Below are 26,037 nucleotides of genomic sequence, written 5' to 3' on the forward strand. Positions count from 1 at the left end.
CCCATGTATTAGGTTTAGCCTACAAGTAGATTGTCTCCAAGAACCAAATGGAAACATTATGACGGGAACAATTACACAGTGACGTCACCTTTTCTATCTCAGTAATTAAGAATTGCTTTGCAACTTTTGATGGGTCTAGTTAATCAATTGAATATATTCAAAATCAGCATTAAAAGACCATTCGTTTGATATGTATAGTGAAAAAAATTACATCACCCGATCCAAAAAAAAATTATGATTTAAAAAGAAATATAAGCTATTTATATAGGCAAAAATAAATTTATATAGGTGATAACTGCTGGTTTCGCGAAGCTAACTAGCTGAACCCTAGGTTTCAGCTAGGGTTTATATTAATGGCAATAAGTGTAAAAGTTGGCTGTAATCTTATTATAAATAGTTACAATTTATTATATTAATTTGTTTAATAGTTACTAAACATAAAATGAAAAATTAAAAGCAATATTTAAGCGCTCTAAAGATTAAAGCGAAACTTGGGATAATTTTAAAAAGCAAAAAAATGCTAGGTAAAAGAAACCAAAAGCAATAGAAGAATAAGCTATAAGCAAAAATTTACCTAGGAGATAATATTCAACAATAACATCCCTTAAAAATAGCCAAACATAAATAAATTAATCAAAGCCAAAATTTGACACAAACGGAGAATTTCACTAAAAAAATCAAGACGGTTGCAACCAGAGTGTCAGATTAGATTATACTTTGCTCAAGCTACCAGGCGTCCTAACGAGTGGTAAGCAGAACGTGAAAAACACACTGATTTCACAAAATTAAACAATCATATCAATAACATAGAAAAATGAAGAAAATCTACTTCATGTATTTTCCCAGATTAGAAGTTATCAAGAAACTGTAGACAGAGGCCAATCGTATGCAAGAGGCTATTTAGCTTGCCAAAAAAATTGTTTTCTATCTCTTAGGCGAATACAATCGCAATTGAAGGTAGAATAAAATTTACAACCAATACATCGTGTGTTCAAAAAAATTGCATTTTTGTGAACAAATGAGGGCTAGAAATATGTCACGTAAAACTTGATTAGGAAGGCTCTTAGAATCAAACAGAAAATACAATGCTTTTAGAAAATTAAATAAACACTTTTGGACGGAGAAACTTAAATAATAAAAAAATACAGGTTGTGGCAATAAACAACTTCTCATCCCTTAAACATGGAGGAACGTTGGGAATATAAAAGGAAACATAAGGAATATTTTTGGCTTGAAAAATCTAGTAAATAAAACAGGAGACATGAATATTGGCTTAAAAAATACCTATTGTACTGAAAAAAGGGAATCTACTGCTGAAAAAGACTTGAAAAACCCTTGAAAAGCAGCACTGAAGTAAATAATAAAAAAAGGGTTCAAGTTGGACAAATAAACCGTGGTTACTAATACGTTTTTTGTTAGTCAGGCAAAAGTGAAGTAAAAGAAATTGAATAGAGTCGGCTAGACTTCGATACACGGGCATACTGAACTGACTTAAGAAGATTAGTACAAGATTGTTGTACTGATTTAGTACAAATAAGTAGCCTATTATGCTAGGGAAAGACCCCTACTAGGGAAATAAAGAGTGTGGCCATAAATATTTAATTGTTGTGTGCAGGTTCATAATAGAAAAAAAAGAAGCACTGATTAACATATCCAAAATCCCCATCTCTAACCCGTTGCGAAATTTGTTTTTTTTCTTGCTATTTTCGTTAAATTAATTTTCATTTTTCGTGAAAAAATGAAGTGTCAGGAAATGAGTGGTTGATATGTTTAGCTGTATCAGAATTTAGAGCTGAAACCGTTTCTGACGTTAGTTTTTTTTATAGACGTCAAATAAAATGTAAAAATTCATTTTTATTAAAAAAAATAGCAAAATTTCGCTATTTTTGGAAAAAAAAATAATTGATAACCGTGATATCCTTCTTTGTGTGAGTTTTTTTTGTCCGTTCGTTTGTCTTTTTTCAGTATACATCCAGACCTTTTCCAGCTAGCGTGATTACCTTTACACACGTTCTCAACGCCATCTTGTGGCAACTGAGCTGCAGTCTTATGCAAATAGCAAGTTATCTCCGCTCCGGATTGTACAAATAATCTAATTCAGGTTTGTAGTTTATTGATATAAATGCTAGGGTAGGTTCTTTCTTACCAAAATTGTAAATGAACTGAAAACATAGCCTTAATCAGGACATGGCCTGCATGTCCTTGCAGCAGTTGGCAGATTCACTTGATGATGAGCTTCGTCAGATGCATAGGGCACCTGATGCAAGGCAGTGGACTCAAAGAAATCTTGGAAATAGTATATGCACTGGCAACGGTACCACATGTACTCTCTGGGAAAGCGATTTCTAGAGCCTTTAGAGCTCCCATTCTTGTGAGCTCAGCTCTCTAAGTTCATCTTTTAGGACAAGATGCGGGTATTTTGGATACTTTCGGCCTTGAGAAACTCTTCAACGACATCCTTGAGGGAACAATGTCCCCCAGAGACCTATATGAAGCACCAGAGCTGGGGCTAATGGAAAGTTTTATCAAACAGAAGATTGAAGACCTACGAGATCACTGAACAGCAAAGCTCTGCCTGCAGTACCTTGCCATGGTTGAAAAGCTTCTGAAGTTTATACGTGCCAAGAGACTGGGCCTATGGGACCTGCATTTGCAGGTTGCAGCACAAATGCTTCCCTACCTAGCCACATCTGGGCACAGCCTTTACGTGAAATTTGTCTGTCTGTACATCCAAGAGATGAGTAAACTTCCCAGTCGTCACCCAAAAATGTTTCAGATGTTCAGTGAGTAAGGACACACGATTAGAAGGTCAGATCGACGCTGGGAAGGCCTCTCAGCAGACTTAGTTATTGAACAAGGGTACATACGAAGCATAAGGACATCGAGAGGACTCACTGGTGGTGGTGGCAATACTGAAGAACAGAGAGGGATTTGGGTCCTATCGAGGCCGGCGTGTCTTGAGCTCAACCTGTTGATGCAGAACCTAACGAATATCAGCTACTCTACAAACGAGCAGCATCGTGACTTGAGTGTGAACAGACAAACTCGTGACTGTGAAGATACCGCGAAGCTGGTAGATTTCTTCGAAGCGTCATCCCCATTCAAAGGCAATGTACAACTGAGAAACGTTGCAAATTAAGTAAGTTCGTCTTCAAACGTAAATCTTGACGAAGCCGAATCTGCTGGGAAGAAAATCTTAGACAAAATGTCAGAAAAGACCTTGAAGAAACACGTCTTTAAAAAAAGACCAAGTGACTCTGATGACTACAAAAAAGTCGGGCTCTTCTGAGATGGCGTCAATAGACCCAGTGCTACTTTTTCAAAGGTTCATTATCGTTGCCCAGAGGTCTAGTCTCAAGGAAGATTATTTTGAGTTTGAGCTCTGTACTATTCCTCCTGCTCATTTCAAAGGAAACGGATTCATCCAAAAGGCCAACAAGCCCGAGCTAGCAAAAGCAGTATATCAGTCATGTGGGTTTGATGATTAGTCCCCAAGACCGGTGGGAATTGCCAGCTTCGTCTTAGACGGGGGCACCCTTCTCTATCAGATCCCGTGGAAGGTCGCTCCCACATACAAGGCTATCATATCTTCGTGCATTCATTACTTCCAAAAAATATCCCCGTGTATCAGTCGGCCGCGAAGTGTTATTTACCGAAGACATGAATCTCTGCATGAAGAAAGAGGAGTTTCTTTCATGCAAGTAGAACAAATCGCGTTTTCTGAATATTCTTGCAAACGCTCTAGTAGCCAGCGTCTGCGATGTATTCCTCTCTGAAGGAGATGCTGATCTAGACATAGCAAATAAGGCTACGGAAACTGCACTTCATAGCGACACCATTGTGGTTGCTGATCACACGGAGGTTCTCGTACTCCTCATATGTCATGTAGATACGAGTTCAAATTGAGTTTACTTCCCACCGGAAGTGAAATTCTGAAGTGAATTCTCAGCTTGGGATGTTTGTTAGACAAAAGACAAGCTACGATCAAAAGTTTGCCAGCTGATGCCGTTCTGTCACGCCATACTGAGTTGCGACACAACATCGCACCTTTATGGCATTGGAAAAGGAAAAGCTTTTCAGCTATTGTTATCCAGCTCAAGTTTCAGAGACACGGGTACCTTGTTTACCACAAAATCTGCATCTCATGATGAGATGGCTGCAGCTGGAAAGAAGGATTTGCTGATACTCTACAACTGCCAGGATCTGCCTAGTTTTGACACTTCCAGGAACCAAGTTTTCCAGAGGAAAGTCAATACTGCCACCTCATTCATACACCCACAAGAGCTGCCTCCGACTATGATGGCAGCGAAGTATCATTCGTTCCGAGTCTACAGCCAGGTTCAGATTTGGCTAGGGGACACGATTTACCCCCTAAGCTGGGGATAGAATCTTCAAGGCAACGAAGTTTTAGAGCCAAAAATGACGGATCTCCCCGCTGCTCCTCCTCATCTTCTAAAGACAGTGAATTGTTCTTGCCGAGCAGATAGTTGAGACAGTAAGAGATGCTCCTGCAAGAAAAATTGCCTGGAATGCACCATAGCTTGTGAAGTATGTAGATGATTTTCGTGCACCAACGCGAAGTGTCAAGAAGATGAATTTTCTGAGGATGAGCTTTAAGCCTGTGATTTAATTTTCCCCGTGATTTTTGTTCCTTTGATCAATCAGATGTGCAATTTTCTTACGTTTTATTACAAATACTTTTTACCACGTATTTTTACGGTAAAGAAGGTGAATGGATTTTGATCTCAAATGCCTGCGAAAAAAAAGATCTTGCAGTATCTCAGAAAACCTAGTTTGTCAACTCAAAACTGATCTAAAAACTTCTATCGAACGCTTGTTTTTTTTTACCTAAACGTTAAAATTTGTTCATTTTTGTTCAAAAACAGAGTATTTCTGATTTAGTTTTTGTCATTTCGGAGAAACTAACATCAGATATCATTTCAGCTTTTAGATCTGATACAGAAAGAGATATCAAACACCAGTTTCGTGATATTTCTTTTTTTCCAAAAAAAAAACAAAAAATTAATAAACAAAATCGGCAAAAAAAAAACAACAAATTTTGCAACGAGTTAGAGATGGGGATTTTGGATATGCTGTTCAACGATTTTTTTCCGGTCTGGATAGAGAAGAAAGCATTACTTTATCAATTTGTTCCTGGTCATATTTTATTATTCTTGTACTATAAGGACATAAAAGCTAAAAAAAAGAAATGGGTGCCAAATATTTTATTAAGTTATATCAGTCACCACAAATTCAATGAAACGTAAAAACTTCAGAAGTTGGTATAAAGATACTGACAGAGAGAGAGAGCTGAGAGAAATTTCTGAGAAAAGTAAGTTCAATATAGAACAAAAGAAAAAGTTGGAATAGAAAGATTAAAAAAATGCGCATAATAAATATATAGTTATAAATGTATTTTGCTAACCTTTAATAACTATGGAATTATTATCATTCAAAATTGCAAATGTATAAATCAAACAGTTTGTGGTAACGAACTGTAAGGAGTGACCCAGCTCAATAGTAAGCAAAACTCTAAAAAACGGAATTTTGATACCAATAGATATATCAAAAGAATTGGATTTTTGGGCTGATTTTAAATATATAAATTTAATCAAGTCTAGTCAACCCCATCAAAATGTATCTTGTTTTCGAGAAAATTTGAGAAAATTGAGAAGATTTGCCTTATTTTCGGAAAAGGGGTGAAACACCCCCAAAAATTCATAGAACTTAAATAAAAATTACACCATCAGATTTAACGCGTCAGAGAACCCTATTATAGAGGTTTCAACTTCCTATCTGCAAAAAAGTGGAATTTTGTATTTTTTGCCAGAAGAAAGATCAAGGATCCGTGTTTATTTGTTTGTTTTTGTTTTTTTCCCAGGTATTATCGTATCGAACCAGTGGTCCTAGTATATCGCGAACCAGTAGCCCTCCCAAAAAATGGAGGGCACTTAGAGCCCCTCCCACGCTCATTTTTTTTCCCCAAAGAAATACGGTCAATAAAACCTCTCAAAGCCAAACTAAAAGCTGCATTCACTCAAAAACGTTCAGAAATTAAGTAAAAAAACAAGTTTTTTTTATCTGAAAATAAGGAGCGATATTAAAAATTAAAACTAACAGAAATTATTCCGTATATGAAAGGGGCTGCCTGCTCCTCAACCCATCACTCTTTAAGCTAAAGTTTGACTCGGTCTCACAACTTTGTTTTGTAAAACAACAAAAAACATTAGTGTAAAAAACAAAAAGCTACGATTAATTTCATTTTAAAAGATGTGGAATCTCGGATTCTGCCAAGTGATAGTTACCTTTATGCAAAAGTGAATATTACACGGTTGGATGGAGCAATTATGGAGAATAATGATAAAGCTACTTTAAAAAATATTGGATTTAGTTTGTTCAGAAATGCTGAATATATTGTCAATGGAAAATGTATCGAAAGTATTGATTATGTAGGTATAACGACTATTGTTAAAAATTTATTAGAATTTCCAGATGACTATAGTCTTAGCGCAGTTACTATTATGTTTTGGCATGAAGATAAAACCCAATCCGTTGATTCCTTTAAAGCAGAAAATAAGTTTGAAGGCACCTTTACATCTGTTGCAGCAGGTGGTGGAACAATTACAACAAAACAAAATAACGCCTTTAATAGTGGTTTATTTAAAAGATTGAATAAAAAAAAACGAAAGTTACGTGGTTAGTATGTACTGGTAATTACCACGATTATTTGTATTTTGTCAAGATATTAATCTGGTTTTTAGTGGCGTTACATATCCAATTATATTAAAAAGAAACGATTTTCTAATATAATTATAAGATCTAAAGCTCAAAATTTTAAAGTAGATGTAATGCATATATCATGGATGTTACCAACATTACATCCCAGTTTACCCCAAGTGATTTAATTAGAAGCCGGATTCACGAAGAAGGTGGAACAATTAAAGGTTGCATTAGGAAAGGGCAGGTCATTTGAATTAAGATTGGAAGCGTGTAATACCTATAAAAGTGATAGCAAGACTGATAAACAATTAACATAGAGGATAGTCAGTGAACTCAATTACACAACTAAAATTGTTGTCGTATTACAGAAATCTGAAAAAGATAACAGATATACGCAAAACAACATTGTATTTGACCATATGAACACTAATAGAATTGGAGTGAGAGTAAATGGATATAAACATCCATAAGAAGATTTTAAATGTGATTTCAATGATGCCAATGAAGACTATTCTAACACTTACCAATGATTTTTACAGTTAGGATATAAACATAAAAATGTTGATAATGGAACAATTGTAAGTTGCAATGATTTTAAAACAGTACATCCTTTATTTTGTTTTGATGTTTCAAAGCATAAATCGAATTGTTATCAAAGTGGATCAACTACTGATATAGAAATTAAACAGTTATTAGATTAAGTACCTGCAAATCAACATAACATTTACTGGGTTCATTTTCAGAAAGAAAAGCAATCGTGGAAGTAATTGATAGTAAATTGTATGTTAATATACAGTATTATCAACATTTGTGCTTTTGCTGTGTTACCCCTTGCTTCTTTAAATCTTGGCACAGTTCTGACTGAAATACTTGAAAAATACCTAAGAATAGCAGAAAGAAAGGCTGAGTATAAAACTGCTTATTCATTCTCTTTAGAAATACTAGTTACGAATATATCCGAACAATTCACCAATCATTGAATATTCAAACGAGAAACTGATCTAAGGAATACATTCCAGTTTTTTCCTCGAGAGAAATATTTTAAACACGCGAAATTAAATGGTTATAAATATTGCGTAAAGTCTGTAAAGTTTAACACTTAAAATAAACCCTTCTTACTTTTCACCCGTTAATATTGCTTGCTTCATTAATCGCTGATCATTTTCTATTCGCTTCATCCTATCATTACAAAAAATAATATAGTTTCTCATCACAGTTCAAACAAAGATGGCGTATATAGCTTGTTTCTCTGCACAGAAAGTGACACTGCAATTTCTCGCGAGTTACTTTCTCGAATATTCAGTCTGTAGTCTGTATTCAATTCGGAAAAACTAAGTACAGCAAAAGAATGGTTTAAAAAATTATGTTATTTGCTTGTCATTTCATTATTAATTTATGAATTAGTTTTATTGATAAAAAACCAAAACGTAGATAATGGAAATAGTATACATAATCTATCTATAATAGAAAAATTCTTTGTTTATATGATCCAAATATTTATTAAAATAAAATTTTTAATCTTTTTATGTTTCATTTGAAATATAGAAACACTAAAAAATATGCTGCCTACTGTGCTTGAACCCAGAACCTTCGGGTTCTCGGTTTAGTGCTTTAATCAGTTTAGATAAATAACTAAATAAAAATAAAACTTTTTAAACTTTTGCAAAACCCCTCCACCAGGCTGTTATCAATTTTTTTTTTATCTTGGTGATATCACATCAGCCTGGGTTCTAAGGCAAACCCCGAATGGTTTTTTGTTTGGAGGGAAGTCCTCTACTTCTTACTCCTTAATCTGGTCAAGATCATATTGACATCACAACTGCTACACGAGGGAACAGTGAGAGTCGAACTGTTGGTTCGCAATTGATGATCAGTCTACCACTTTACCAACTTGGCCATGCTGGCCTGTAAGGAGAATTACTACAATTTTTTAATGTTTCAAAGGCTGCCAAAATTGAATTAACGCTCTAACCAGTTTTGTTACGGAGACTGAGATCAAGTGTGCGGGCAACAATTAGCTGCCTCTATGTTAATATATAAATTATTTTCGATTTGGAAATTTCTTTAATAGAATTGTTTACTAATAAATCAAGAAACTTTTAAGCGAAATGAAAATGCAAAATAAATACCATCAAACTATTAAGAAAAAAGACTTGGATCTAGGAATTGAATCGAAAATTAAAGCGATGAAATGTGTAAAAACTTAATATGAAAATAGACTCGTTATTATTATTGATTTTAATGGTGACTTGGTTGACCTGTTTTGATTCGAAAGATTCTAAAGAGTTTTGATTTTAAAGCAGCTGATATTGAATAGAAATTTTAAAATTTGATAGAGGTATGATTTTAAAAGCTATTAAAAGAAAACATAAAGATACTATAAATTATTTAGATACTGATATTGAACTATCCACTATTAGCGTTTTGATTCTAAAGCAGCTGATATTGAAAAGAAATTCAAAAATTAGATAGAGGTATGATTTTAAAAGCTATTAACAGAAAACATAAAGATAATATAAATTATTTAGATATCGATATTGAACTATCCACTAAATTTTAAATTATATTAAATTGTTACGTTTTTATCAGTAGTATAATAAAAAATTCTTATTTCATAAGACCTGTTTTGATCTTAAAGCTCAAGATGGGAAATTCTAAAAATGTCTGGAATTTTCATTTGAAATGATGTGAATTCAATTGAAAAGGGGGTAAATTGATGGGTTGATCTAGGTTGTCCAGAACCCGTGTTTTATATACTACTATTGCATTAAAAAGTAACCAAAGTTAAAAATGATGCTCAAACTTTAATGAGGAAAATTTGGAAACAGACACATTCTGCTCACTGAAATAACTTAGTAAAAAAAGCTTGCAGGTGTAGTTATGCAAGTGATAAAAAATTATTTATGTTTTAACAGCGTCTCATTCATACTGGTAACACTTGTGATTTTTTTTCACCATTTAGATGAGAAATGATTTTTTTTCAGACGTGATTTTTTTTTTATACAAATAGATATATCAAAAAGAGTCGGATTTTTATGCTGATTTCCAATAGAACAGTTATCTTAAGTTTAGTCTTACCTATTAAAGGTTTCGACCCTGAGAAAATTTGTCTTATGTTAAAAAAAAATGAGGAAACCCCCCCAAAAAGTCATAAGATCTTAATAAAAATTACACCATATGTATCAGAAAATCCAACTGTAGAGGCTTCAAGTTCGTATCTGCAAAAAGGTGAAATTTCGCATTTTTTGGCAGAAGAAAGATTACAGATGGGTTTTTGTTTGTTTATTTTTTTTTTTTTTCAGGAGGGACTGTATCAAACTAGTGGTCCTAGAAAATTGGGAAAGGACTCATTCGAACAAAAATTATAAGTTCTAGTGCCCTTTGTAAGTGACAACAAAATTGGAGGGCAGCAAGGTCTCCTCCCACGCCCCTTTTTTCAAAATCGTTTGACCAAAATTTTGAGACAGCCATTTTGTGTAGCATAGTTGAAAGTCCGAATATCAATGCCTTTGGATATTTCATGACGCCCCACCGCCCCTAGGGAATGGCCTTTAAGTTACAAAATTTGCCCAAAGTTTACGCATAGTCTTTGCTAAAGGGAAGTATGCATACATTTTTCTGGTGGGTGGGGGGGGATTTAATACTGGTTGCATTTTCCACGGGATAATTTTCTATGGGAAAGGAACTTTCCAGGGAGTGAATTTTTCAGGGGAAATCTTAATCTGGGGGAATTTGGGAGAATCCATAAACGACATTCGTCTTATGTCTTTGTTTCTGTTTGCCGACTTAATTTTACGCGTGGAGAAGTTAAGGGTAAATGTCCAGTGTAAATTTTGTCCTCCTCGGTAAATTGATTTCCTCCCCGGTAAATTGTCCAGGGAGGATTCAATTGTCTAGAGAATAAATCTATAGGGAGGAGGGATTTTTCCGTGGAAGCGTAGCGCGATTTTCTGGTATTATCTAAAAAAAGATAATAAATTAAATAAAAAACTAGATTTTTAAACTGAAAGTAAGGAGCAATATCAAACAGTTCGTGGTAACGAACTGTAAGTAAGGAGCGACCCGGCTCAATGGTAACCGAAACTCTAGAAAATGGGTTTTTGATACCAATAAATATATCAAAAGAATCAGATTTCAATGTTGATTTCAAATATATAACTTTCATCAAGTTTAGTGCTACTCATCAAAAGTTACGCGCCTGAGAAAATTTGGCTGATTTTCAAAAAAGGGGGAAAGACCCCCTAAAAGTTATAGAACCTTAATGAAAATCACACCATCATATTCAGCGTATCAGAGAACCCTACTGTAGAGGTTCCAAGCTCCTATCTACAATAATGTGGAATTTTACATTTTTTGCCAGAAGAAAGATCACGGATGCTGTCCCCTCCTAAACTCTTCGTTCTTTAAGATAAATTTTTTTTTTTTTTTAAAAAATAAAGTTTTTATAAATAGTCGAAATTGATCTTAAAGAGCGAGGTTTTTATGAGGGGAGCGCTCATGTACAAAAAAACAACATTTAGGTTAGGTGTTTTTTTTCATGTCGCTTCTTATTTTCAGTTAAAAAAACTTGTTTTTTTTATTTTTAAAACTTAAAACGAACAAAAATTGTCACATATATAAGGGGATCGCTCTTCCTGAACATCTCGCTCTTTATGTCAAAGTTTGAATTCTGTCCCAATTCTTTAAGAACGACTCCTGAAACACTATATCGTTTTACTAAAACAATGAAAAGCTTTTTTTAAAGTACTAAAAAACTTTAGCGTAAAAGGCGAGGTGTTAAGGAAGAGCAACCCTTTTCATATACGCAATAACTTTTATTCGTTTTAAGTTTTAATGTCGTTCCTTACTTTCAATTTAAAAAAAAACTTGTTTTTTTTTACTTCATTAAATAAAAAAACAGGTTTTTTTCAACTGAAAGTAAGGAGAAACATTAAAACTTAAAAAAACAGAAACTATTACGTACAAGTCGATTTTAAAACAATGCAAGAAAATCTGGCTACTCATCCAAGGAAAAATCCCACCTCCCTATAGATTTATTCTCTATATAATTCAACCCTCGTCAGAATTTACCCCGGACATTGACCCTTAACATCTCCATGCGTAAAATTGAGTCGACAAAGAGAAAGCAAGACATAAGAATAATTTCGCGTAGGAATTCTGGCAAATTGCCTCAGTGTAAATTTTTCCCTGAAAAATTCAGTCCCTAGAAATTTTCATCCCCGTGGAAAATTATGCCCACGGAATATCCCACCATCAGAATTTCCCAAAGATGTATGAATGCTTTCCAATAACAAGTACTATGCGTAAACTATGGGCAAATTTTGTAATTTAAATCCCTTTCCCAAGACACTGTGGGGGGGGGGGGTCATATTATCTTCAAAGGCATAGTTATTCGGCCTTTCAACTATGCTGAACAAAATGGCTATCTCAAAATTTTGATTAGACGATTTTAAGAAAAAAGAGGCGTGGGAGGGGGTCCGGCTGCCCTCAAATTTTTTTGTCACTTAAAAAGGGCCCTAGAGCTTTTAATTTCCGCTCGAATGAGCCGTCTCACCACTAGATCGACACGATCACCCCTGGAAAAAAACAACAACAAATAAACATGCATCCGTGATCTTTCTTCTGGCAAAAAATACAAAATTCCATATTTTTTCAGACAGGCACTTGAAACGTCTATAGTTGGGTTTTCTGATAAGATGAATCTGATGGTGTAACTTCCATTAAGATTCTAGAATTTTTTGGGGGTGTTTCCCCCTTTTTTCAAAAATCTGGCAAATTTTCTCAGGCTCGTAACCTTTGATGGGTAAGACTAAACTAAAAAAAAAACTTATATATGTGAATCAGCATAAAATTCCGATTCTTTTGATATATCTATTGGTATCGAAATACTGTTTCTTAGAGTTTTGGTTACTATTGACCCTGATCGCTCCCTACTTACAGTTCATTACCATGAACTGTTTGATTAACCCTGATCCTATTGACCCTGATCGCTCCCTACTTACAGTTCGTTACCACGAACTGTTTGATCAAACAGTTCGTGGTAACGAACTGTAAGTAAGGAGCGACCCGGCTCAATGGTAACCGAAACTCTAAAAAACGGAATTTTGATACCAATTGATACAGCAAAAGAATCAAATTTTAATTCTGATTTCAAATATATAAGTTTCATCAGGTTTAATCTTACCTATCAAAAGTTACGCACCTGAGAAAATTTGGCTGATTTTCGAAAAAAGGGGGAAAGACCCCCTAAAAGTTATAGAACCTTAATGAATATCATATCAGTAGAAGGCTATCTTATAGTCCCACGCGAACCACGTGGTTTATGGTTTTCTCAGTGAGAATGAAAAAACAGTATTTTTCTCACTTGGAAAAACCTGAATTTTCTCACATTTATGTCTGTTTTCATGGATGGTTATGTGTGTTGATCGATTTATTTGATGTTTTTATGGTCTTTGTCAGTGAGAATGGAAAAACAGGAATTTTCTCACTTGGAAAAACAGGAAGCTACTCCGGTACGAACCACGTGGTTAATGGGGTCAATGACCTCTTTCTCCAGGTGTGTTTTTGGCACGCTCTCAGCGAATGTTACGAGTTTCCAGGAATTTGGAACACCTGTGCTGTCGACCTCAATTCACCTATCGTGAATCAATAATTCCCCTTAGAAACAACAAATTAATTCCCCTTTCTTGACAGATCAATCAACCAATGACATCATCTGTCAGACTTTAAAAATTTTCGCTTAGAAACGATTCTCCAGGAATAGATCCAAGTCATTAATGTCATTGCCTCGGAAACAACTCTTTTGGTCGAACTCCAAAGGATATTAATAACCAAACGCCATGGAAACAATTCTCCGTGAAACATCTTAGCGAAGAATTGTTTTAGCGCGGGAATCAGGTTTCTTATTAATTTGAAATGCATTAGCGCAGAGATGTCAAAAAAAAGGAACACGCTGAATTACGTTTAGGGATTATTTGGGCGAAACTGTTTTAGACAGGTTATGGAACTATTTCGGCGAAACAGTTAGAGACATTTTAAAAGATGATTTTTGAAGAGCTTTTTGAAGAAGATTTGAGGGTGAAACTCTGTGGTCGTTATAATACACAAGTTCCATTTGAACATTGTCGTGAGGTCCTCTACCCCAACCCCAAAGGGTTACGATACCCCAAACCCCAACCCGCCGGCCCCCCCACGGACTCAAAGGGCCCCCCACCACCCAAAGGACCACCCCGCCCCCAAGGGTCCCCCAGACCCCCAACGGACCCCCCGGCCCCCAAAGGGCCCCTCCCCCCTTGGACCCAAAGGGCCCCTCCCCTCCCTCTTCCTCCATATCCTCCCCCTCCTCACCGCCACCTCCCCTCCCTCCTCCTCCCCTACCCCCTCCCCCTCCCCCTCCCCTCCCCTCCCCTCCTCCTCCTCCCCTCCTCCTCCTCCCCTCCCCCCTTCCCTCCCCCATTTTTTATACTTTTTTTGTGCATTGAGACACAGAACGACCCCCTCCCCCCGCCCCCTCCCCCCTCCAAAGGTCTGATTTTTCAAAGTTCATTTTGAATTTCCTTCGTTGAAATGCAAGAGTTGGAATGTTTCAGTAGTGTTTGGTTGTGGTTTACCTTGTCAAAGTTACATGTTCTTGATTTTTTAAGGTTCATTTTGAATTTCTTTCGTTGAAATCCAAGAGTTGGAATATTTCAGTAATGTTTGTTTGTGGTTTACCATGTCAGACTTACATTTTATTGGTTTTTCAAGGTTCGTTTTGAATTTCTTTAGTTGAAATGCAAGAGTTGGAATGTTTCAGTAGTGTTTGGTTGTGGTTTACCTTGTCACAGTTACATTTTCTTGATTTTTCAACGTTCATTTTGAATTTCTTTCGTTTAAATGCAAGAGTTGGAATATTTCAGTAGTGTTTGGTTGTGGTTTACTTTGTCACAGTTACATTTTTCTTTATTGTTAAAAGTTCATTTGAATTTACTTCTTTGAAATGCAAGAGTTGGAATATTTCAGTAGTGTTTGGTTGTGGTTTACCTTGTCACTGTTACATTTTCTTGATTTTTCAAAGTTCATTTTGAATTTCTTTTGTTGAAAGGAAAGAGTTGGAATATTTCTGTTTTGTTTTGTTGTAGTTTACCTTGTCACAGTTATATTTTCTTTATTTTTCAAATTTAATTTTGAATTTCTTTTGTTGAAATGCAAGAGTTGGAATATTTCAGTAGTGTTTGGTTGTGGTTTACCTTGTCACAGCTACATTTTCTTAGTTTTTCAAAGTTCATTTTGAATTTCTATCGATGAAATGTAAGAGTTGTAATACTTCAGTAGTGTTTCGGTGTGGTTTACCTTGTCACAGTTACATTTTCTTTATTTTTCAAAGTTCATTTTGAATTTCTTTCATTGAAATGCAAGAGTTGGAATATTTCAGTAGTGTTTGGTTGTGGTTTACCTTGTCACTGTTACATTTTCCTGATTTTTCAAAGTTCATTTTGAATTTCCTTTGTTGAAATGCAAGAGTTGGAATATTTCAGTAGTGTGTTGTTGTAGTTTACCTTGTCACAGTTACATTTTCTTGATTTTTCAAAGTTCATTTTGAATTTCTTTTGTAGAAATGCAAGAGTTGGAATATTTCAGTAGTGTTTGGTTGTGGTTTACCTTGTCACAGCTACATTTTCTTAATTTTTCGAAGTTCATTTTGAATTTCTTTCGTTGAAATGCAAGAGTTGGAATATTTCAGTAGTGTTTCGTTGTGGTTTACCTTGTCACTGTTACATTTTCTTGATTTTTCAAAGTTCATTTTTAATTTCTTTCATTGAAATGCAAGAGTCGGAATATTTCAGTAGTGTTTGGTTGTGGTTTACCTTGTCACAGTTACATTTTCTTGATTTTTCAAAGTTCATTTGAATTTCTTTCGTTGAAATGCAAGAGTTATAATATTTAAGTAGTGTTTGGTTGTGGTTTACCTTGTCACGCTTACATTTTATTGATTTTTCAAAGTTCATTTTGAATTTCTGTCGTTGAAATGCAAGAGTTGGAATATTTCAGTAGTGTTTGGTTTCGGTTTACCTTGTCACAGTTACATTTTCTTGATTTTTCAAAGTTCATTTTGAATTTCTGTCGTTGAAATGCAAGAGTTGGAATATTTCAGTAGTGTTTTGAAATGGTTTACAGTGTCACAGCTACATTTTCTTGATTTTTCAAAGTTCATTTTGAATTTCTTTCGTTGAAATGCAAGAGTTGGAATATTTCAGTAGTGTTTGGTTGTGGTTTACCTTGTCACAGTTACATTTTCTTGATTTTTCAAAGTTCCTTTGAATTTCTTTCGTTGAAATGCAAGAGTTGGAATATTTCAGTAGTGTTTGGTTGTGGTTTACCTTGTACTTACATTTTCTTGATTTTTCAAAGTTCATTTTGAATTTCTTTCGTTGAAATGCAAGAATTGGAATATTTCAGTAGTGTTTGGTTGTGGTTTACCATGTCACAGTTACATTTTCTTGATTTTTCAAAGTTCATTTTGAATTTCTGTCGTTGAAATGCAAGAGTTGGAATATTTCAGTAGTGTTTTGAGGTGGTTTACAGTGTCACAGCTACATTTTCTTGATTTTTCAAAGTTCATTTTGAATTTCTTTCGTTGAAATGCAAGAGTTGGAATATTTCAGTAGTGCTTGGTTGTCGTTTACCTTGTCACAGTTACATTTTCTTGATTTTTCAAACTTCATTTTGAATTTCTTTCGTTGAAATGCAAGAGTTGGAATATTTCAGTAGTGTTTGGTTGTGGTTTACCTTGTCACAGTTACATTTTCTTGATTTTTCAAAGTTCATTTTGAATTTCTTTCGTTGAAATGCAAGAGTTGGAATATTTCAGTAGTGTTTTGTTGCGATTTACTTTGTCACAGTTACATTATCTTGATTGTTCAAAATTCATTTTGAATTTCACTCGTTGAAATGCAAGAGTTGGAATATTTCTATAGTGTTTGGTTGTGGTTTACCTTGTCACAGTTACATTTTCTTGATTTTTCAAAGTTCATTTTGAATTTCTTTAGTTTAAATGAAAGAGTTGGAATATTTAAGAAGTGTTTGTTTGTGGTTTACATTGTCACACTTACATTTTCTTGATTTTTTAATGTTCATTTTGAATTTCTTTCGTTGAAATGCAAGAGTTGGAATATTTCAGTAGTGTTTGGTTGTGGTTTACCTTGTCACAGTTACATTTTCTTTATTTTTAATTCTTGTTTTAGATTTTATTTGATTTATATGCATGTGTTTTTCTTTTTGTGTTGTTTTTGTTTTTTGTTTTCCTTTTCTCTTTTTCATTTTATTTATTTTTGAATGTTCATTTTGAATTGCTTTCATTGAATTGCAAGAGTTGGAATATTTCAGTAGTGTTTGGTTGTGGTTTACCTTGTCACGGTTACATTTTCTTGATTTTTCAAAGTTCATGTTGAATTTCTTTCGTTGAGATGCTAGAGTTAGAATATTTCAGTAGTGTTTGGATGTGGTTTACCATGTCACAGTTACATTTTCTTGATTTATCAAAGTTCACTCTGAATTTATATCGTAGAAATGCTAGAGTTGGAATATTTCAGTAGTGTTTGGTTGTAGTTTACCATGTCAAAGTTACATTTTCTTGATTTGTCAAAGTTCATTTTGGAATTCTTTCGTTGAAATGCAAGATTTGGAATATTTCAGTGGTGTTGGGCTGTGGTTTACCATGTCACATTGAAATTTTCTTGATTTTTAAAAGATCATTTTGAATTTCTTTCGTTGAAATGCAAGAGTTGGAATATTTCAGTAGTGTTTGGTTGTGATTTACCTTGTCACAGGTACATTTTCTTTATTTTTGAAAGTTCAGTTTGAATTTCTTTCGTTGAAATGCAAGAGTTGGAATATTTCCGTAGTGTATTGATGTGGTTTACCTTGTCACACTTACATTTTCTTGATTTTTCAAAGTTCATTTAGAATTTCTTTCATTGAAATGCAAGAGTTGGAATATTTCAGTAGTGTTTGGTTGTGGTTTACCTTGTCACAGTTACATTTTCTTAATTTTTCAAAGTTCATTTAGAATTTCTTTCCTTGAAAAGCAAGAGTTGGAATATTTCAGTAGTGTTTGGCTGTGGTTTACCTTGTCACAGTTACATTTTATTGATTTTTCAAAGTTAATTTTGAATTTCTTTAGCTGAAATGCAAGAGTTGGAATATTTCACTAGTGTTTGGTTATGTTTTACCTCGTCACAGTTACATTTTCGTGATTTTTCTAAGTTCATTTTGAATTTCTTTCGTTTAAATGTAAGAGTTGGAATATTTCAGTAGTGTTTGATTGTGGTTTACCTTTTAAGAGTTACATTTTCTTTATTTTTAAAAGTTAATTTGAATTTATTTCTTTTAAATGCAAGAGTTGGAATATTTCAGTAGTGTTTGGTTGTGGTTTACCTTGTCACTGTTACATTTTATTGATTTTTCAAAGTTCATTCTGAATTTCATTTGTTGAAAGGCAAGAGTTGGAATATTTCTGTTGTGTGTTGTTGTAGTTTACCTTGTCACAGTTACATTTTCTTGATTTTTCAAAGTTCATTTTGAATTTCTTTTGTTGAAATGCAAGAGTTGGAATATTTCAGTAGTGTTTGGTTGTGGTTTAACTTGTCACAGCTACATTTTCTTAATTTTTCAAAGTTAATTTTGAATTTCTTTCGTTGAATTTCATGAGATGTAATACTTCAGTAGTGTTCCTTTTTTTTTGATCCTTTATGTTATACATAGTAGAGTGTTATCTATTTTAATTTATAATTTCTTTCTTTGTTTTTATCTTGATTTTATTTTTCTGAATTGGGTGGTTGTTGTTTACCTTGTCAGAGTTACTTTTTATTTTTTTTTAAAAGTTCATTTTGAATTTCTTTTGTTGAAAGGCAAGAGTTGGAATATTTCAGTAGTGTGTTGTTGCAGTTTACCTTGTCACAGTTACATTTTCTTGATTTTTCAAAGTTCATTTTGAATTTCTTTTGTTGAAATGCAAGAGTTGGAATATTTCAGTAGTGTTTGGTTGTGGTTTACCTTGTCACAGTTACATTTTCATAATTTTTCAAAGTTCATTTTGAATTTCTTTCTTTGAAATGCAAGAGTTGGAATATTTCAGTAGTGTTTCGTTGTGGTTTACCTTGTCACAGTTACATTTTCATGATTTTTCAAAGTTCATTTTGAATTTCTTTCATTGAAATGTAAGAGTCGGAATATTTCAGTAGTTTTTGGTTGTGGTTTACCTTGTCACAGTTACATTTTCTTGATTTTTCAAAGTTCATTTGAATTTCTTTAGTTGAAATGCAAGAGTTGGAATATTTCAGTAGTGTTTGGGTTTTGTTTACCTTTTCAAATTTAAATTTTATTTCTTTTTACTATTTAATTTTGAATTTCTTTCGTTGAAATACAAGAGTTGGAATATTTCAGTAGTGTTTTGTTGTAGTTTACCTTGTCACAGTTACATTTTCATGATTTTTCTAAGTTCATTTTGAATTTCTTTCGATGAAATGCCAGAGTTTGAATATTTCAGTAGTGTTTTGAGGTGGTTAATAGTGTCACAGCTACATTTTCTTGATTTTTCCAAGTTCATTTTGAATTTCTTTCTTTGAAATGAACGAATTGGACTATTTCAGTAGTGTTTGGTTGTGGTTTACCTTGTCACAGTTACATTTTCTTGATTTTTCAAAGTTCATTTGAATTTCTTTCGGTGAAATACAAGATTTAGAATGTTTCAGTAGTGTTTGGGTGTGGGTTTCCTTGACACAGTTACATTTTCTTGATTATTCAAAGTTCATTTTTGATTTTCTGTCTTTAAAAAGTAAGACTTGTAATATTTCTCTAGCGTTTCGTCCAAGTTTACAATGCCACACTTACTTTTTCTTGATTTTTCAAAGTTCTTTTTGAATTTCTTTCATTGAAATACAAGAGTTGGAATATTTCAGTAGTGTTTTGTGGTGGTTTACATTGTCACAGTTACATTTTCTTGATTTTTCAAAGTTCATTTTGAATTTCTGTCGTTGCAATGCACGAGTTGGTATATTTCAGTAGTGTTTGGTTGTGGTTTACCTTGTCACAGTTACATTTTCATGATTTTTCATAGTTCTTTTTGAATTTCTTTCGTTGAAATACAAGAGTTGGAATATTTCAGTAGTGTTTGGTTGTGGTTTACCTTGTCACAGTTACATTTTTTTGATTTTTCAAAGTTCATTTTGAATTTCTTTCATTGAAATGCAACAGTTGGAATATTTCAGTAGTGTTTGGTTGTGGTTTACCTTGTCACAGTTACATTTTCTTGATTTTTCAAAGTTCATTTTGAATTTCTTTCGTTGAAATGCAAGAGTTGGAATATTTCGATAGTGTTTGGTTGTGGTTTACCTTGTCACAGTTACATTTTCTTGATTTTTCAAAGTTCATTTTGAATTTCTTTTGTTGAAAGGCAAGATTTGGAATATTTCAGTAATATTTGGTTATGGTTTACCTTGTCACACTAACAATCTCTTGATTCTTTAATGTTAAGTTTGAATTTCTTTCGTTAAAATGCAAAATTTGGACTATTTCAGTTGTGTTTGGTTGTGTTTTACCATGTCACAGTTTCATTTTATTTATTTTTAAAACTTCATATTGAATTTATTTATTTGAAATGAAAGATTTGGACTATTTAATTAGTGTTTGTTTTTTGTTTACCTTGTCAAAGTTAAATTTTAATTTTTTTTAATAGTTCATTTTGAATTTCTTTCGTTGAAATGCAAGAGTTGGATTATTTCAGTAGTGTTTGGTTGTGGTTTACCTTGTCACGGTTACATTTTCTTGATTTTTCAAAGTTCATTTTGAATTTCTTTCGTTGAGATGCAAGAGTTGGAATATTTCAGTAGTGTTTGGTTGTGGTTTACCATGTCACAGTTACATTTTCTTGATTTTTCAAAGTTCATATTGAATTTCTTTCGTTGAAATGCAAGAGTTGGAATATTTCAGTAGTGTTTGGCTGTGTTTTACCTTGTCACAGTTACATTTTCTTGATTTTTCAAAGTTCATTTTGAAATTCTTTTGTTGAAATGCAAGATTTGTAATATTTCAGTGGTGTTTGGTTGTGGTTTACCTTGTCACAGTTAAATTTTCTTGATTTTTCAAAGTTCATTTTGAATTTCTTTCGTGGAAATGCAAGAGTTGGAATATTTCAGTAGTGTTTGGTTGTGATTTACCTTGTCACAGATACATTTTCTTGACTTTTGAAATTCCATTTTGAATTTTTTTAGTTGAAATGCAAGAGTTGGACTATTTCAGTAGTGTTTGGATGTGGTTTACCTTGTCACACTTACATTTTCTTCATTTTTCAAAGTTCATTTTGAATTTCTTTCATTGAAATGCAAGAGTTGGAATATTTCAGTAGTGTTTGGTTGTGTTTGACCTAGTCAAATTTATATTTCTTGATTTTTCATAGTTCATTTAGAATTTCTTTCCTAGAAAAGCAAGAGTTGGAACATTTAAGGAGAGTTACGCCTTTGTTCAACTTGTCTCATCTTCAATGAAGTGTGTGATGGCATTTCATTTTGTATTCAGTTTCCTGAAATGCAAGATTTAAAATATTTTAATAGTATTTGGCTATGATTTACCTCATCACAGGTACATTTTATTTATTTTTCTAAGTTCGTTTTTAATTTATGTCGTTTAAAATTAGGAGTTGGAATAGTTCAGTAGTGTTTGGTTGTGGTTTAAATTGTCACAGTTAAATTTTCTTGATTTTTCAAAGTTGATTTTGAATTTCTTTCTTTGAAATGCAAGAGTTGGAATATTTCAGTAGTGTTTGGTTGTGGTTTACCTTGTCACAGTTACATTTTCTTGATTTTTCAAAGTTCATTTTAAATTTCTTTTGTTGAAATGCAAGAGTTGGAATATTTCAGTAGTGTTTTTTTGTGTTTTACATTGTCTCATTTACATTTTATTGTTTTTTAAATGTTAATTTTGAATTTATTTCGTTGTAATGAAAGAGTTGGAATATTTCATTAGTGTTTGTTTGTGGTTTACATTGACACAGTTAAATTTTCTTGATATTTCAAAGTTCATTTTGAATTTCTTTCGTTGAAATACAAGAGTTGGAATATTTCAGTAGTGTTTGGTTGTGGCTTACCTTGACACAGTTACATTTTCTTGATGTTCCAAAGTTCATTTTGAATTTTTATCGTTGAAATGCAAAATTTGGAATATTTCAGTGGTGTTTGGTTGTGGTTTACCATGTCACAGTTACATTTTCTTGATTTTTCAAAGTTCATTTTGAATTTATTTCGTTGAAATGCAAGATTTGGAATGTTTCAGTAGTGTTTGGTTATGGTTTACCTTGTCACAGTTACATTTTCTTGATTTTTCAAAGTTCATTTTGAATTTCTTTCGCTGAAATGCAAGAGTTGGAATATTTCAGTAGTGTTTGGTTGTGATTTACCTTGTCACAGTTTCATTTTCTTGATTTTTTAAAATTTCTTTTTTATTTTCTTTCGTTGAATTGCATGAGTTGGACTATTTCAGTAGTGTTTGGTTATGGTTTACCTTGTCACAGTTACATTTTCTTGATTTTTCAAAGTTCATTTCGAATTTCTTTCGTTGAAATGCAAGAGTTGGAATATTTCAGTAGTGTTTGGTTATGGTGTACCTTGTCATAGTTACATTTTCTTGATTGTTCAAAGTTCATTTTGAATTTCTTTCCTTGAAATGCAAGAGTTGGAATATTTCAGTAGTGTTTGGTTGTGGTTTACCTTGTCACAGTTACATTTTCTTGATTTTTCAAAGTTCATTTTAAATTCATTAGTTGAAATTCAGTAGTTTGAAAAATTAAGTAGTGGTTGGTTGTGGTTTACCTTGTCACATTTACATTTTATTTATTCTATCAAAGTTAATTTTGAATTTATTTCATTGAAATGCAAGAGTTGGAATATTTCAGTAGTGTTTGGTTGTGGTTTACCTTGTCACAGTTACATTTTCTTGATTTTTCAACGTTCATGTTGAATTTCTTTCGTTGAAATGCAAGAGTTGGAATATTTCAGTAGTGTTTGGTTGTGGTTTACCTTGTCACAGTTACATTTTCTTGATTTTTCAAAGTTCATTTTGAATTTCATTCGTTGAAATGTAAGAGTTTGAATATTTCTGTAGTGTTTGGTTATGATTTACCTTGTCACAGTTACATTTTCTTGATTTTTAAAAGTTCAATTTGAATTTTTTTAATTGAAATGAAATATTTGAAATATTTAAGTATTGTTTTGTAGTGGATTACATTGTAAAAGAAAAATTCTCTTGTATAATCAATGAAAATAAAGATTTAGATAATAATAATATATATAGAGTGAATAAAAAGTTGTGGGTTTTTTGTGGTTTAACTTTTCGCAGTTAAATTTTCTTGATTTTTCAATGTTCATTTTTAATTTCTTTCGTTGAAATGCAAGAGTTGGAATATTTCACAAGTGTTTTGGTTGTGGTTTACATTGTCACAGTTACATTTTCTTGATTTTTCAAAGTTCATTTTTAATTTCTTTCGTTGAAATGAAAGAGATGGAATATTTCACAAGTGTTTTGGTTGTGGTTTACATTGTCACAGTTACATTTTCTTGATTTTTCAAAGTTCATTTTGAATTTCTTTCGTTGAAATGCAAGAGTTGGAATATTTCAGTAGTGTTTGGTTGTGGTTTAACTTGGCACAGTTACATTTTCTTGATTTTTCAAAGTTCATTTTGAATTTCCTTCATTGAAATAGGTTTTGGTCGTGCTTTACCTTGTCACAGTTAAATTTCTTGATTTTTGTTAGGTTAGGTTAGGTTAGGCTAGATCAAGTAACTGTGCCAAGGTAAACCACAACCACACACTACAAAACTATTCCACATCTTGCATTTCATAGAAATAAATTCCAAAAGAACTTTTAAAAGTCAATAAAATGTAACTCTGTCAATGTACACAACAGCCAAACACTTTTTGAATGATCAAAATCTTGCATTTAAACGAACGAAATTCAAAATGAACTTTTACAAATAAAGAAAATTTAACATCGACAAGGTAAAAAAAAACAAAAAACTATTTAAATAGTCAAAATCTTTAATTTCATCGAAAGAAATTCAAAATGAACTTTGAAAAATCAAAAAAATGTAACTGTGACAAAGTAAACCACTAGCAAACACTACTGAAATATTCCAACTCTTGCATTTCAATGAAAGAAATTCAAAATGAACTGTGAAAAATCAAGAAAATGGAACTGTGACAAGGTAAACCACAACCAAACACTACTGAAATATTCCAACTCTTGCATTTCAACGAAAGAAAATCAAATTGAACTTTGACAAATCAAGAAAATGAAACAGTGCCAAGTTCAATCACACAAAAAAAATACTGAAATATACAAACTCTTGCATTTCAACGAAAGAAATTCAAAATGAACTTTGAAAAATCAAGAAAATGTAACTGTGAAAAGGTAAACCACAAACAAAAACTACTTAAAAATTACAAATCTTGCATTTAACAGAAAGAAATTCAAATGAACTTTGAAAAATCAAGAAAATGTAACTGCGACAAGGTAAACCACAACCAAACACTACTGAAATATTCCAACTCTTGAATTTCAAAGAAAGAAATTCAAAATGAACGTTGAAAAATCAAGAAAATGTAACTGTGACAAGGTAAACCAAAACCAAACACTACTGAAATATTCCAACTCTTGCATTTCAATGAAAGAAATTCAAAATGAACTTTGAAAAATCAAGAAAATGTAACTCTGACAAGGTAAACCAAAACCAAACACTACTGAAATTTTCAAACTACTGCATTTCAACTAAATAAATTCAAATGAACTTTGAAAAATCAAGAAAAATGTAACTGTGACAAGGTAAACCACAACCAAACACTACTGAAATATTCCAACTCTTGCATTTCAAGGAAAGAAATTCAAAATGAAATTTGAACAATCAAGAAAATGTAACTGTGACAAGGTAAACCAAAAACAAACACTACTGAAATATTCCAACTCTTGCATTTCAACGAAATAAATTAAAAATGAACTTTGAAAAATCAAGAAAATGTAACTGTGACAAGGTAAACCATAACCAAACACTACTGAAATATTCCAACTCAAGCATTTCAACGAAAGAAATTCAAAATAAACTTTGAAAAAATCAAGAAAATGAAACTGTGACAAGGTAAACCACAACCAAACACTACTGAAATATTCCAACTCTTGCATTTCAACGAAAGAAATTCAAAATGAAGTTTGAAAAATCAAGAAAATGTAACTGTGACAAGGTAAACCATAACCAAACAAAACTGAAGCATTCCAAATCTTGCATTTCAACGAAAGAAATTCAAAATGAACTTTGAAAAATCAAGAAAATGTAACTGTAAAAGGAAAAGGTAAACCACAAACAAACACTACTGAAATATTCCAACTCTAGCATTTCAATGATAGAAATACAAAATGAAAATTTAAAAATCTATAAATTCTAACTGTGACAATGTAAACCACAACCAAACACTAGTAAAATATTCCAACTCTTGGATCTCAACGAAAGAAATTCAAAATGAACCTTAAAAAATCAAGAAAATGTAACTGTGACAGGGTAAACCACAAACAAACACTACTGAAATATTCCAACTCTTGCATTTCAACTAAAGAAATTCAAATGAACTTTGTAAAATCAAGAAAATGTAACTGTGACAAGGTAAACCACAACCAAACACTACTGAAATATTCCAACTCATGCATTTCAACGACAGAAATTAAAAATGAACTTTGAAAAATCAAGAAAATGTAGCTGTGACACTGTAAACCACGTCAAAACGCTACTGAAATATTCCAACTCTGGCATTTCAACAACACAAATTAAAAAATAACATAGAAAAAAAAATAAAATGTAACTCTGACAAGGTAAAACACAAACAAACACTACTTAAATATTCCAACTCTTGCATTTCAACGACAGAAATTCAAAATTAACTTTGAAAAATCAAGAGAATGTAAGTGTGACAAGGTAAACAACAACCAATCACTACTGAAATATTCTAACTCTTGCATTTCAACTAATGAAATTCAAATGAACTTTGAAAAATCACGAAAATGTAACTGTGACAAGGTAAACCACAACCAAACACTACTGAAATATTCCGACTCTTACATTTCAATGAAAGAAATTAAAAATGAACTTTGAAAAATCATGAAAATGTAAATGTGACAAGGTAAACCACAACGAAACACTACTGAAATATTCCAACTCTTGCATTTCAACGAAAGAAATTCAAAATGAACTTTGAAAAATTATGAAAATGTATCTGTGACAAGGTAAACCACAACCAAACACT

The 26,037-nt window shown here is 32.7% G+C and overlaps 1 long non-coding RNA gene across 3 annotated transcripts in view; it reads right to left on the minus strand.

The window, feature by feature from the left end:
* The window catches only part of LOC148949057 (uncharacterized), a 103,655-nt gene that overhangs the window by 49,017 nt on the left and 28,601 nt on the right, over positions 1-26,037 (minus strand). For 2 of the 3 annotated variants that reach the window (XR_016142069.1, XR_016142068.1), the window contains exon 1: positions 575-783. The exons of the other annotated variant lie outside the window; for it this stretch is intronic. This is a non-coding gene — a long non-coding RNA (uncharacterized LOC148949057). Of the gene's footprint in view, positions 1-574; positions 784-26,037 lie in introns of those variants that run through there. 3 annotated transcript variants of the gene reach the window in all.

Source organism: Artemia sp. Qi Xiang Cuo, chromosome 8, assembly GCF_049724085.1.
Source record: "Artemia sp. Qi Xiang Cuo chromosome 8, ASM4972408v1, whole genome shotgun sequence".
In the NCBI taxonomy this organism is placed as follows: Eukaryota; Metazoa; Arthropoda; class Branchiopoda; order Anostraca; family Artemiidae; genus Artemia; species Artemia sp. Qi Xiang Cuo.